The sequence below is a fragment of the Wolffia australiana genome, chromosome 3 (assembly GCF_029677425.1).
Source record: "Wolffia australiana isolate 7733 chromosome 3, ASM2967742v1".
Classification (NCBI taxonomy): Eukaryota; Viridiplantae; Streptophyta; class Magnoliopsida; order Alismatales; family Araceae; genus Wolffia; species Wolffia australiana.
In genome coordinates this window covers 4,132,914-4,147,438 of record NC_135837.1, presented here as the reverse complement: position 1 = coordinate 4,147,438, position 14,525 = coordinate 4,132,914, and the positions used below count along the sequence as shown (strand labels likewise).

The window sequence follows — 14,525 nt, the reverse complement described above, 5'->3', positions numbered from 1 at the left end:
GAACATTTTCTTTGGATAAGTGGCAATGACGCCGAACTCAATGTCGTTGGGTTTTTATTACAAATGATCACCCCAAAGCATTACACGATCCCAATCACCATGGGACTGGTGACATTACGAAGCGAGTCTGACCATATACATATTCTTCACTGCACCGATCTTTGCTTTGAACGTGATACTGAAGTTCCTCTCCTGGTCGTATGTAGTTAACTCCAAAGTACTCGGTACCACGGTCCCAGAAACGTTTTGTGGTGCGAGAATAAATGCTGTGTACATGCTGGAAGGCCCAACATTTTTAAGCCTACTGTTAGCGGTGTTGCGGTTAGCAAGGGATGACAAAGTAATGGAAGGATAGTTCAGATCAATAATCTGAGGTGGAGCAGGAGGGAAGGAAAAGGCCGCCTATTGGAAGCTGAAAATCTGGCTGGAGTTGTATCCTTTGGCGCATAAGAAATTGAGATAGTCTATCACTGTAAGGTCATACACCAGGCCGGGATCCGCTGCACGGTTTGGTAGGACATGTCCCACACCGTAGCTGAAAGGATTGGCCAGAAGGAAGAAGGAATCAAGTATGTTGACCCCTCTGTTGTCTTGAGTTGTAGCTAAGGAGAGAATGTACAAGTTAACATTTGGATGAGATATGAATCTTCAAGAGGCAAATTCAAATTTATTGAGAGTTACCCGTGGTCATGATTGCCGACTTGATTGCCGACATTTGGATGAGATGTGAATCTTCAAGAGGCAAATTCAAATTTATTGAGAGTTACCTGTGGTCATGATTGCCGACTTGATTGCTGACATTTGGATGAGATGTGAATCTTCAAGAGGCAAATTCAAATTTATTGAGAGTTACCTGTGGTCATGATTGCCGACTTGATTGCCGACTTGATTGCCACGGGGATCCAATCTGGGTGAAGGGCTTTTAAGAGGCCCACAATGCCAGCGATGTGAGGGCATGCCATGGAAGTTCCAGAAAAAACCATGAAGGGAACGCGTCGTGTGTCGATTGCTAAATAGAATGGACCAACTACTCTAGTGAAGGCTGCACGCACTCTCACACCAGGTGTCGTGATGTCCGGCTGCACCCATCCCTCGTTAGAGAGTGCGAGACAGACAGACAGACATGTAGAGATAGAGAAAGAGACATATATAAATACATATATAGATAGATGGATAGACAGATGGATAGAGAGCGAGAGACAGAGAGAGGGAGGGCAATTTACCTTGAGAATCTCAGGATTAATGGTGTTTGGTCCGGGAGAAGAAAAGTAACCCCACGAAAGTGATAGAAGAGGGAGTTGTAGCAAAGGAGAGAGATTGAGAAGAAGAAGAAGAGATCAGGATTGAAGAGGAAAATCCCATAGAAATAAATCAGGGAAATGTTAAGCTATTTATAGGAGAGTAAGGGCGGCAATACATTTAATAACTGCATTAACCACAGTGCTTGACGCCATACTATCGGGAATGATGGCTGGAGCTGGCAGTCGTGTCAGACCGTAGTGGTAGACGTGTGGCACCTTGGGACAGTGTAAGAGCAGTCATAGAGCAACGTGTTCGGGCCTGAAAAGGGCGTGGCTCAAGGCTTGTGGCGGCGTCCGTACATGCTTCTAGAAGCTTCACTGTCAAGTCGTTGGTGGAGCAGTTCGGTGGGCGTACAGCTGTCCTCGAGGAGCCATCATTATCTTTTGATAGAAAGGAGCAGGGCGAGTACCCAGCTTTGTGAAGGGTGCAGAGATACTGGTTATCGGAAATCTGTAGCCAAAAATGTGAGCCACCAAACATAATTAGCTTTAAACTTAATCATTGGAATGTATTTCAATAAATCCGAAAGAGTGATTTCCAGGGCAAGGATATCTTCAAGAAAATATTATTTCTATAATGTATTTTAACCACTGCCAATCACAGTGTTCGTTTTGTAAGTTTTATTTAGACAATGCGTGTGCTTTTATCAGAGTATTCGCGAATATTTTGTTTTGGAAAGATAAAAGCTTTTCAGTAGGGGAAAAGTGGGGTTAAAAAATGTTTTCATAAGTGGAATCAGTTTGATGGTTTCATGAAGTTTAAATGCAGCAAGAAACAGAAATCAACATGGGCACTTACGCGGTTGAGGTAGTATAAGTCAGTAGCTTCTGACTATCTTCGTATGATAGGGTTACGGTGGGAAGGAGAAAAGGCTCAGCATCCACATCATAACCCTCCCTCCACGAGTTGATGAGGATCATGCCGACGCCGCCGACCTGCGAAATAACTACGCTCTTCTCGACACCAGTAATATTTCCAATAGCACATATCACAATCTTCCCCTTCACCTTCTCCGGGTTCAAGGATCCCGATAGGCAAATTTCGCTGAGAGAGGAGAACGATTTGATACTTAGTCAACGAAAATAGTTGAATAAGAAGCAGGAACATATGTTCTTACGCATTTGTAGTGGAAGAATTTGCTGAGGCAGTGGCTGTGGAAAGAATCAGAGGAAAGAATCTGTATGGGGGAAGACTGGAGGTGGATAAGCTCCAACCCTGATAGTAAGTAACCCAAACAATGATTTAAGCAGCGATATAAAAACCCAAGAGGGATGGAGAATTGTTCGGATATTGTGTCACCTTAAACTGTGTGCAATTCCCAATCGTCGCAAACAAGGTAAACTCCCTGTCTACTGTGCTTGCAGCAACAGTAAATATCCATGGGGCCACGTTTGTCACGTTTCCATACTCAGGTCCCACATTTTCGGTGGGAAAAACAACATTGATCCCTCGCTTCGCTGCGTGAAATGACCCGACAGCCAATCCATCGAGAAAATAATTAGTAGGTCGACCTGCAATGGACACGGATAGAACGTCGACTCCATCTTGTATTGCTGCTTTGAAAGCTGCTAACGTGTTTGCGTCGTAGCATGCTCCTTGGCTGTTGGGCTTAGGCCAGCAAATGTGGTACGCTGCCACACGGGCTCTTGGCGAGCTGCCCTTAGCTGTGCCACTGCCGAAGCTGAGCATACTGGCTCGAGGAACGAATACGCCTCCCGCACTCGTCGAATGCGCCTTCAACTCTTCCATGCGGTGCCAACCACCGGTGTTTCTATCTCTTCGGCGGTGTTCTTATTTCTCTGGCGGGTCTTTATAAGCGGTGCTCCTATCTCTCAGTGTTAGGCCCCTAACTAGGCAGCATTCCCTGCCTAGAGGCCTGCATGCTTATTGGGAGGGCGTGTCCGTTGTATTTCGGCACAAGGCATAATGGGTAGCGATGCCCAAATACCTGATCTATTAGGCCATTGCCACTGTCGGTGGTGATTCACGGCAGACTGCGCACGTGGCCGTCCACGTCCAAGGCGGGACGGATCAGGTACGGTCTGCGCGTGCTGGGCGCGCGGGCTGATCGGCGTGTGCGCACGCGCGCCAAGCGCCACACGCCAAAGCCAAGCGCCACGCGCGGGCGCCAACGCTACGCGCTAGCGCCGAGCGCTGCACGCGGGAGCGGGAAGTGATGCACGCGGGTGCGGGACGCGCAGGCCGGGCGACATGCCACGGGTGCAGCGCGCGGAGTAGTGCGGGGTGCCGCGCAGCGGCCGCGCGGGCAGCGCGAGCATTGCGTGTGCGGGGCGCGCGGTGGGGAGACATCCTGCTAGGAGACTAAGGCATGTGGCGCATAGAGAGCGCCGAGACGACACAGTGGGCGCGCAGCGCTCCTACGGGTAGTGCTGGGCACGCAGCGCCCAGCTCGGGGGCGTTGAATGCGGCGGCGTCGTGCAGACTGCGCGCTAGAGTGTTGACATGGGTGCCGGTGGCGTGTGTGATCGTCAAGGCAGGGGTGGCGTGTGTGATCGCCAGGCCTGCGGGCGCACGGCGCCCGGCCCGGCACACTTGTGTAGCGGCAAAGCGGGCGTGCGCGCGTGGAGCGGCGGCCCTGACGCGGTGTGGCGACATTACTTCGGCACAAGGCACCTCGTCTCATTTCTAGTAACACCCCTCATCTTCCCCCTTGTAATCTTGATGTACTCTTTAAGATATCAATGCAATGACCCTATTCACTAACGGTGCCTAGCACCAACATCTCCTCTAACCCCTTTCAAGCGATCTTAAGCAATTGCACAAGCTTCCGCTGTACGAGATCAAGGCTGCTCAGTGTTCTGCTCCAAGCACTGAGGCCAGCACACGCCAATTCCGAGCAAGAAACCTAGCTCGAGATTTGACCGTGTGACACTCAGGCATACATCCGGCGACGTCTCCACTCTTCCAGTCGGCGCCATACACTGGCGTTATGATCTCCCGACGGCGTTCCTATCTCTCCGACGACGTCATTATAGACAACGCTCTTATCTCTCAGACCGCACTCCTATCTCTTAGGCGTCAGGAGGCATCTCTCTCATGGCACACACACCAGAATCTTCCGTCCAAACTGCTCCCCTCGGCCCAACCCCTGTGAGGCACTCGTTCATGATGGCATATATGTTTGACGGAACTAATAATAGTTCGTGGTCGACTGCATTCATGGAATTCTTGAATTCTCATCAACTTCAATATCACCTGACGTATCCTCCGCCGAACTAGTCAGATCCTACCTAGGCCGAGTGGATTAACCTTGAATCGGCAGTATGTACGTCGTTGTGTCAGAGCGTCAACACCATGATCATGCAACCTATTAGTTAGACTCGCCCAGCTCGTGCTCTATGGCAGTGACTAGTGACGATGTACGCCAACAAATGTAATGTCAATAAGACTGTTCGTCTATACAAGGATCTATTGGCATGCAAGCAGGGTTCTCGCTCACTCTAGGACTATTATGGTGCAATGGAGTCTCTAATAACCGTTATAGCAGTGTATCAGCCTCCATCTACTGATTTTGACACATTGGCTTGATATCGAGATGAACTTCGAGCTGGTGCATTCCTGAGTGGACTGAAGCCCGAGCTCGCCCATATGATACGTGGACAAGTTCTTGCTTGTTCTCAAGTGATGCCCATCGAGGAGATTTTTTTTGTAGCACTCCGGGTTCAGGACAATGTGCCTAACTTGTCGCCTATACCTTTGGCCAACATCTCTACCCTAGCTGCATCTAGTGGATCTAGAGGTCCCCTGAAGCCCTTGGGCAAGGGGCCTACCTCCGAAAAGCCACGGAATGCTTTCCCTCCGTGCAAGTATTGTGGGAAGTTGTACATCCCTCTGAGAAGTGTTGGAAGGAATTCTGCAAACCAGCATGGGTACTCGCCGCCTATGGGGGCAAATCTGCACCGGCCGCACTTCACCTCCCTCTACGATGTCCATTATGTCCATTGCAGCCTCATGTGCGGCTGGTTACCAGATCTCGGCCTTACCTACAGAGCTTGCATATCTCCAGGCTTCCCGCACATCCGCTTTGCACACTCTGCCGGGTGCATCAACTAATGTGGCTTCTCTCGCCGCCTGTCCAGCTTCCTATGCCGGAGGAAGCTTCTCCACTCCAGGTATGAGGTATGTCCCCCCTCTTAGCTTCTAATATGATTTGGATAATTGGCTCAGGAGCTTCGACTCATATGACGAGTACCTCCTCCATCTTAAAACCCTATTCCCCAGACACCTCACACCCTGACGTCAACATTGTTGATGGTCATCCGTGTTCTATAAAGGGGTCAAAAACCACTCAGGCTACATCTTCTTTGGCCATCCACAATGTCCTTTACATTCCTGGTTTTCCCATGAACCTGATTTCCATCAGTGCCATCACCAAAGCCCTCAACTGTGGTGTTTTCTTCTATCCTTATCACTACATCGTCTAGGATCTTTGTACGCGGCATAGGATTAGACTAGGCTGGGAGAATGGACGAGGAATCTATGAGCTCATGCCTGCTTTACCATCAGCTGGACTACTTGCTTTGTTTTTGCTTTCTACCTCCCAATGTGCTTCCCAAAACTCCTTTTTATGCCATTGTCGTTTGGGACATCCAAGTTTTGCAAAACTCAAAGAAGCCTTACCATGGATTAATGTGCATTCTTTCAAATGGAATCATGTGAACTAGGGAAACATCATCGATCATCATATCTTGCACGCATTGGCATACCTTCCGCTTGACCTTTCGATCTTGTGCATTCCGACGTATGGGGCCTTGCACAACATACCTCACCTTCCGAGGGGAGATACTACATTGTCTTCGTGGATGACTACACTAGATGTAGCCGGATGTACATTCTTCAGAGTCGAAAACAAGTCCTAGACACGATTCAACAATTTGTGATGGAGATCAATACACAATACACTACCAACCCGAAGGTACTTCGTATGGATAATGCCTTGAAATTTGTACAACATTCTTTGGAGACCTTTTGTGCAAAAAAATGGATTATCCATCAGACGACTTGCCCCTACACTTCCCAACAGAATGGAGTGGCTAAGCTGAACCTTCAACATCTCTTGGATATGGTGCGTACCATTTTGGTTGCTATGCATGTTCTCATGTATCTATGGTTTGATGTAGCACTTACTGCCACATTCTTGTCGAATCACCTTCCTTCTGATGCCTTAAGTGGGGTTGTTCTTATTCAGCGGCTTCATTCCAATGCAGACACATTCTCATTACCTCCTCGAGTCTTTGGCTGCATTGCATTTGTTCACGATCACACCCCCGGGTTATCCAAACTCGCTCCACGTTCTCTCAAGGGTGTCTTTGTTGGTTATTCCAAGACTTAGAAAGGTTACCGGGCCTACTTTCCCTATGCACGCCGCTACATCACATTTGTCGATGTCACTTTCCACGAGGATGTTTCATACTTCACACCATCACCCCTAGTTCCCTCATCCGTCTTTGTAACTCCTTTTGGCACTAGAGGCCCTCTTCTCACTCCGCTTTGCTCAGCTTCCATTTTTTATTTCGCTACCGCTTCCTCTCCTTCCACCATCCCGGCCGACTCTTCATCTGATCTTGACTCTCCACCACTCTCCGCACCTTATCCTGCTCTTGAGCCTGTCATCCCTACATCTCCTCCTATACTCGTCGACCCTACAGCCTCCCCCACACCTCTATCAGCTGTACCTTCCTCTCCTCCCTTGAAACTTGACCTTCCTATTGCCTTTGGAAAAGGCACACATCGATGTACTCAACATCCTATTAGCCATCGTGTTTCCTCTACTCGTCTCTCTCCGTCCTATCGCACCTTTGCCCTTTCCATTATCACTAGATCAATTCCGAAATCGTCTTCTGAAGCTTTGCAGGTACCAAAGTGGAAGGGGGCTATGGATGTAGAATATGTTGCCTTCATTTAGTGAGACACGTGGCAGCTGGTGCCCCACCCGTCCAACTCCAATGTTGTCTCCTGTAAGTGGGTGTACTCCCTCAAGTACAATCCTAATAGTACTATTGCCTAGTACAAGGCGCGTCTTGTTGCTCGCGTCTTCTCCCAAGCCTATGGTCTCGACTATACTGAGACTTTCTCTCCAGCGGCCTGTCTCAGCTCCATTCGGGTCCTCTTCTCAGTGGCACTCAATCAGGCACTCAATCCATATAGACTTGGAGGAACAAGTCTATATGGAGCAACATCCTGGGTATGTTCTCAGGGGGAGTCTTCTATGGTATGTCTCTTGGACAAAGCAATCTATGGCTTGAAGTAAAGCCCTCGTGCATGGTTTCACAAGTTCTCCAAGTTGTTGTTTGCTTATGGCTTCATCTCCACTATCTTCGATCCCATAGTTATGCACAAGTGAACTCCCATGGGGTGCATTGTGCTAGCATTCTATGTTGATGATATTATTCTCACTAGCAGTGACGAGGTCGAGATTGTTGCGACCAAGGCTTACCTTCGTCAGCATTTTGTGATGCGCGATCTCTCCCCACCACGGTACTTCCTTGGTCTTAAAATTGCTTTTCACCCCGACCACATGGTTTTATGCCAGCGGAAGTATGCTTTAGATATCCTGGAAGAAACGGGTATGCTCATATCTAAACCCATATCTTCTCCTATGGAGGAAAATTTTGATTGGTGGGATAAGGCAACAACATTGTTGGTAAACTTCTCTATCTAATTGTGACAAGCCTTGACATTGCATATGCAAGTGAGTGTATTGAGTCAGTTCATGCAAGCTCCTCGTGTAGTACATCTTGACGGTGTATATCGTGTTCTCGCCTACATCAAGCGAGCCCCCGGAAAAGGCCTATTGTACCGGAGGCATGGTCATCTACATGTTACGGCTTATTCTAATGCAGGATACGTGGGCGATAAGGAGGATCGCAAGTCTCATGGTGGCTATGCCACTTATGTTGGGGGCAATCTGTTCACATGGAGATCACAGAAACAATCTGTGATTTCCCATTCCACTACCGAGTCAAAGTACAGGGCCATGAAAGACACAACATCTGAACTGCTCTATTTGATATCCCTTCTCAATAAACTCGGCTTTCCACCTCCCTTGCCTATGAAGATGTATGTTGATAATGAAGCCGCTACCTTCATCGCTAGCAACGACACTTTTCACATGAGGACCAAGCATATCAAAAGTGATTGCCACTTCATTCGACAGTTCATCATAGATGGTACTATGTGTACTCCTCATGTTGCTTCCGCACATCAATTTGCAGATATCCTTACGAAGGCGCTGACTTGGACGGCGTATGAGACTACTAGACGCAAGCTGGGCATGTTTGATCTCCACACTCCAGCTTGAGGGGGAGTGTTGGAATCTCTCTCTCCCTCTCTCTCGTTCTTTAGTGGGCCCACATTCTCTCTCTTCTCTCATATCCTATATAAGTGCATGAGGAAGTCTTGTCAAGATGTATCAAACCCTATTTTTCTATTCGCCGCTCTCTCTCTTTCATCTTTTCCCTCTCCCATCGCTAGAAAGATTACTACTTGTGTCAAGATTTCTGATGATGACATCGTCCTCAAATCTTGTGTTTGTCCATAGGGAGCCCGCCAGTATTCCGTTGGCCGTTTCCAACCTCATGAACTCCCATGACGGGGTTGTCTGAATTTGCCTTGCTGTGTTAGAAAACACTAAAAGCACCCCTGGTGACTCTGCAAGAGATCACAAGTGAATTGCAATTTATCAAGTATTTATACTGAGATGAATTAAGAAAACAATTCACTATGTGCCCACTTGATATTTCGTCTACCTCCTCTTCCAAGAAAGCGACAAACTTGTTGATGACTTTTGTGTATGAATAGCAGATAGAGTCTCACGCCTTCTCTCTACTATATGGCGTGCAAGAACGTCAGTGGAGTGATGGTGATTTTATTTTGTCGGGAAAAGAGGCAGTAATATTTTTGGAATTTATCAAAGAGGCTTCCTCCTGAACTTCCATATGCTCCCCCATGTACACGATGTATGACTGGATGCAGAGTATGAGACACACGGTCAGTTTGCAGCATATAAACATTAAGGAAATTGACATTCATAAAACCACAATAACCTGTCTGTAGAAGCGACGGCCATTAACATCCAAAGTTGAAGGATTAATTTGAGGTAAAACATTATTGGAGAAGAAGATCCCATTTCTGATTCAACTGGTCGTGGCCCGTAGCTCTTTGTTCCCGTTTTATGGTACCTCTGATAGAGAACTGCCTCCATCTCTTCTTTTATATCAGGCAAAAGGTGAGTCAGGCTTATATTATGAAATTGATCCATTGAATCAGTCCTGCAGGATACGTATCAGATTTAGCCACTGCCCTGACAGAGAACTAAAGTGTAGGAAATAAAAACAGTTTAAAAAGTATGCCAATTCAAGAAAAGGCCATTATAATATGCATGGGCTTCTCAACCACAATCCAAAAACTGTGGATAAAAAGATTGATCATCTTTATATAAATATTTTAATTCTAAAGGAAAGAACTGAATGAACTGCGAAATATCATTTTTCTTTTAAATTTTTTTTTCTCATTGAAGAGTCACCCGAAGACTAGAATTGACGAACGAACCAACGCGGAGAGGTTCCATAATTCTCACACCTTCATTCAGGTCATGGGAACTCGTCAAGAAATACATAAAATAAATTCTAGTTAAATAGCCACTGGTAGGCAAGTCCATACACTATGGACAAAAAGATTGAACATCTTTATATGAATATTTTAATTCTCAAAAAATGGAACTGAATGAACCGCGAAATATCATTTTTCTTGTTTTTCTAATTGTTTCTCATCAAAGAGTCGTCCGAAGACTGGAATCGACGAACGAACCAATGCGGAGATGTTTGATAATTCTCATGCCTTCATTCAGGTCATTTGGAACTAGTCAAGAAATTGGAAAAATCAATTATACTTTAATAGCCGATGGTAGGCAAGTCAAACTGATTTCTTCACCCAATAAAATTATATTAGCTTCTGAGAGAATAATTCATAAAGTCTTTGTTTGCTCCATTATGCTTTGAACACGCCAGTCTTTAACGAATTGCAATATCCAACCCATATTCAGCGGCGTTATCACAACAGGCTTGTAATCTATGAACACAATCTTTCAACAATGCCGATCATTGTGGTTATCAATACACTTTCCAAACGAGCATTTGGTTTCTCACATAAGAGTAATTCCACGTTTCATACAACACACGTGCTAAGTTATTTTTGAGATATAAAGAAGACAACGAAAAATGGTAAAAAAAAATAATGTTATTTGCAAAATGAAATTCGTCGATGGAAGTTTATGACATGCATTCTGATACAATTCTTGTACCTCTAGCGCCATCTAGGTCTCCACTCACAGTTCGTACGTGGAAGTGGGTAGCGATAGAAAAAACTAGATGTGTATAACACGAAGGCTCTTATATACATTTGTGACAAATAGTATCGTGGAATCAAATAATAACACAGTTGACAAATATTAAATAGGATGATGTCGGTTTTTGTTAGATCTTCTTCAGCCCTATACCCATAAACGCTAAATTGAAACCTTCTAATTCTATTGAGAAATTTATAACCCGCCAAAAAGAAATAGATAATGATTCGCTAGTAACCATATCTATTGGGGTTTGTCAGCCCTCCTACCGTGGGAATGCGGGTGAGGGGGGCTTCGCTTGTTAATGCCCCAATGAGGGAGGGGCACACGGGAATCTAGGTGTGCCCCCTCCCTTCTTGTCATTTTGTGAGAAATGGCCCATTTAGGGCCCATTTCTCTGTTATTTAAAGGGGTTCTCATCCCCCTTGAACCCTAATCCGTGTAAGCAGTCGTCAAGTGCTTTGTTCATTCTTCTTGTCTCTTCCTCTCTTCTCCTATCTCTCTCTCCCCTGTTTTGTCTTCATGATTCCTTGGTGGTTACTTCTTTGGCTTGGGAGTTCAAGGAGGTGTTGTTCTACTGCATCACACGAGAAGCTAGTGCCCTGCACCGAGAGCGTTGGACGTTGACGTCATGTTGGTGACGTAAGAGGTTCTTATTATCTATCTCTATATGCCAACATACTTATCTTGTCTGAGTCGATTCCGCATTTCTACCATAGTGATAACATGCATTATTAGTACCTTATATGATCACATTTACATGTTTATTTACATTAAATCACTCATATTTGCATGTTATCAAGCTTAAAATGATTAAATCCATTTTTAGAATGATTTTCTGAATTTTCTACATTTGTTGGGATTTTTCTAACAATAGATTCTATAAGTATATGATATTGAGACAAAATATGATTGTTCTAGAATATTTTGACATTAAATTTGGAAAGATATGATTTTTTACTTAAAAAATATATTTATACATATTTTCTGGCATTTTATTATATTTAATATGAAATTTTAAGTATTTTGGCTTTTTATGGCGTAGGGTGACATGGCGTGCTGACGCGCCACCATGTCAGCGTCAAGAAAGATGTTTTTTTCTTTATTTTTTGTCCTTTTGTCATGTACACGTGGCACAAAATACAAAAAGCCATGAAATACGAAAAGTCGCGAAATAGGAAAAGTCATAGAATACAAAAAGCCATGGAATACAAAAAGCCACATAATACAAAAAGTCATGGAATACAAAAAGCCACAGAATACAAAAAGCTACGGAATATGAAAAGCCAAAGAATACAAAAAACCACGGAATATGAAAAGCCAAAGAATACAAAAAACCACGGAATACGAAAATTCACAGAATACCAAGTGCTTTGACTTCTTAACATTGATGAGGAGAGAGAAGAAAATAAAGGCTAGGATTACTTCAACTTCAAACAGCCATAACTTTTGATCTACCACACAGATTGAGCTGAAATTTTCGGTGTTGCTTCATCTTCCCCTCCTCTTTCTATTAATACCCTCTGATCTATAAATAGAGGCCTGGATCATTGTAAAAATGATCTTGAACTTGCTTCCTACTTTTGTGGGCTGATTGAAAGATAGTGAGTTTTGAGATCCATCAAGAGTTTTCTTGGTGTCCTAGGTGTGTGGGAAGAAGCATTAGAGAAGAGGGGGAGCTTACCGGCACTCGTAAATTGCCGTGATACTAGCAGAACGTAAGGATCTGAGGTAAGTATCTTCACCTTACGTTGTCTCTTTCCCGACGCCATAGTTAACATAATTAATGTTTATCATCGTTCTTGCACTTTCATTTTACTCTCTTCTCTCATCTCTCTATCCTCGCCACCACACTACTTCACATCCAATCACTATCTTCATTCATACCATCATTCATTGTCATATCCATCACAACCGCTTACTCTTTTCTTAAGTTAAATTAGCTTATAATCACGTGTGTTTTATCGATTTCACTAGCTCACTTCCTTGAATTTTGTTTCCATCAATCTTCTCATCAATCATCACTAGTACAAGAAAATAGTTCCTTAATCATCGCTCCCTGTGGAGACGATCCGTACTCATCACTAACTAAGTATTTTCAAGTACGGTTAAATATATTTTTATTGAATAATCTCAATTACCAATGACAAATTTTAACCCTAAAATTGAGATTATCACATAGCATCATGGGTTTGGATTTACTCCATTCGGTTCGTTGTTTTCTTCAACGAGTTTCAACAATATCTATTAGGTTTTTTTCTCCGTACAGAGGACGGGATGTTATGAAATTTGGCAACGGCTTACCGCCGTCAGCCATTCAACTTGCCCATGGGTTTCATTTTGATTGTCTGATAAATAAGACAAAAGTCAAAACATATTAACTATTCTATTGTCCTAATGGACATAGTAAAGAATATATGTTTATGAAATCCCATTATGTTTTATGTATTTGGTGATAAACGATTCAAGTTAATGATGGGGGACCATCCACAAGCCGAACCACATGATCAGCCCATTGCGACACGTGAGCAGCCACGCCGCGAAGCCCAAGCCAATGTGAAGGATCCGGAGATCAAGTATACGGCTTGAAGATGAAGCTTCCCCAAATCATTTCCTTTGTGTTTTCATGGATTTTCTTCGTATGTTTATTTGGGGAGGGCCTCCGTGTTTTTGGCCCTTCCTGTGCATTTTGAACCATGGATTTGCGGCCCAATTAGGGGTTTTTTCCCTAATTATGGGCCGACCCCTAGGGTTTTCTCTCTCCGATAAAAGGAGAAGAGATGCCCTAGAAGAAGAAGAAGGAATTATCGTTGTGTTTTTTACAGATTGCTTGGAAGAGGAGGAATCCTCCAAGACAAGGGAGGAATCCCTTGAGGGAGAAGAGGAAGCCACCGCCGCCTCGCCGCCGCCGCCGATGCCGCATCGCCGTCGAACGGAAGTCATATCAGCAACGCCGGGATCGCGACACCGATGCGCCGCCGCTGAGGCGCCCTGCCTCTGCCCCGCGACAGCCTAATCAGGGCGCCCGCTGCCGCCGCCAACCCTTGTGCCCATTAGAAGCGCCACCGCCGACCAGCAGCAGACGCCCAAATGCGGGCATCCGCCACTGGCCAGCGGTCGGCGCCCGCCAAGAACGCCCGCCGCTCGCTCGAGGCCGACGCCCCAATCAGGGCGCCGGCCACCCGCTAACGACAAACGTCTGACTCGGGCGTCCGCCAACCGTCCATAGCCGGCGCCCCTACTAGGGCGCCTGTTGATCAGGTGCGACCGGCGCCCGCCAGGAGCGTTCACCGCCCAGCGAGGGATGCTGCCACTCGTCCGCTACCGGCGCCCCGACCTGGGCACCCGCTGCCGAGAAATACAGCCGCTGCCCAGCCCGAGTGCCCGGGCTAGCCGATCGTCGGTGCCCCCAACAGGACGACCGCCGCCGGCCCCATTGGTGCCTGACCCGGAAGCCCGCCGCCCAGATTGCCTGCTAATCACCTGGACGCTGCCAACTACCCCGTCGCTGCTTGGCCGACCGTCCTTGCCCACCCAGCTGCCCATCGCTGCGTCGGTCTACTCCACGCCAAACAAACACGGCTTCAATTCACCGCGATCTACTAGACTTCGATCCCACAGGTCAACCCGCTTCCCCCCCTTTGAGTATTTTCTCGCGTGCTCCACCACCGGGGATTAGTGTTTATAGGATTCCTGTCCTTTGGGTTTGGGGAGAGTTATTTCTGTGTCGCTTTCGATCCTATCTTCGTTGCTCGGGAGTAGTCCAGTTTGATCATGGGAACCCGCACCGTTGGTGTTTCTTGTTGATCTAGCGGGTCATTGGGAGTCGGATCGTACGTGGAACGTACGGATCACTTCC

At 46.1% G+C, this 14,525-nt stretch overlaps 1 pseudogene; it reads right to left on the bottom strand.

Moving 5' to 3' along the window:
• Nucleotides 1–260: 260 nt before the first annotated feature.
• LOC144700482 (subtilisin-like protease SBT5.4) lies at nucleotides 261–14,212 on the bottom strand (annotated as a pseudogene).
• Nucleotides 14,213–14,525: the final 313 nt, after the last annotated feature.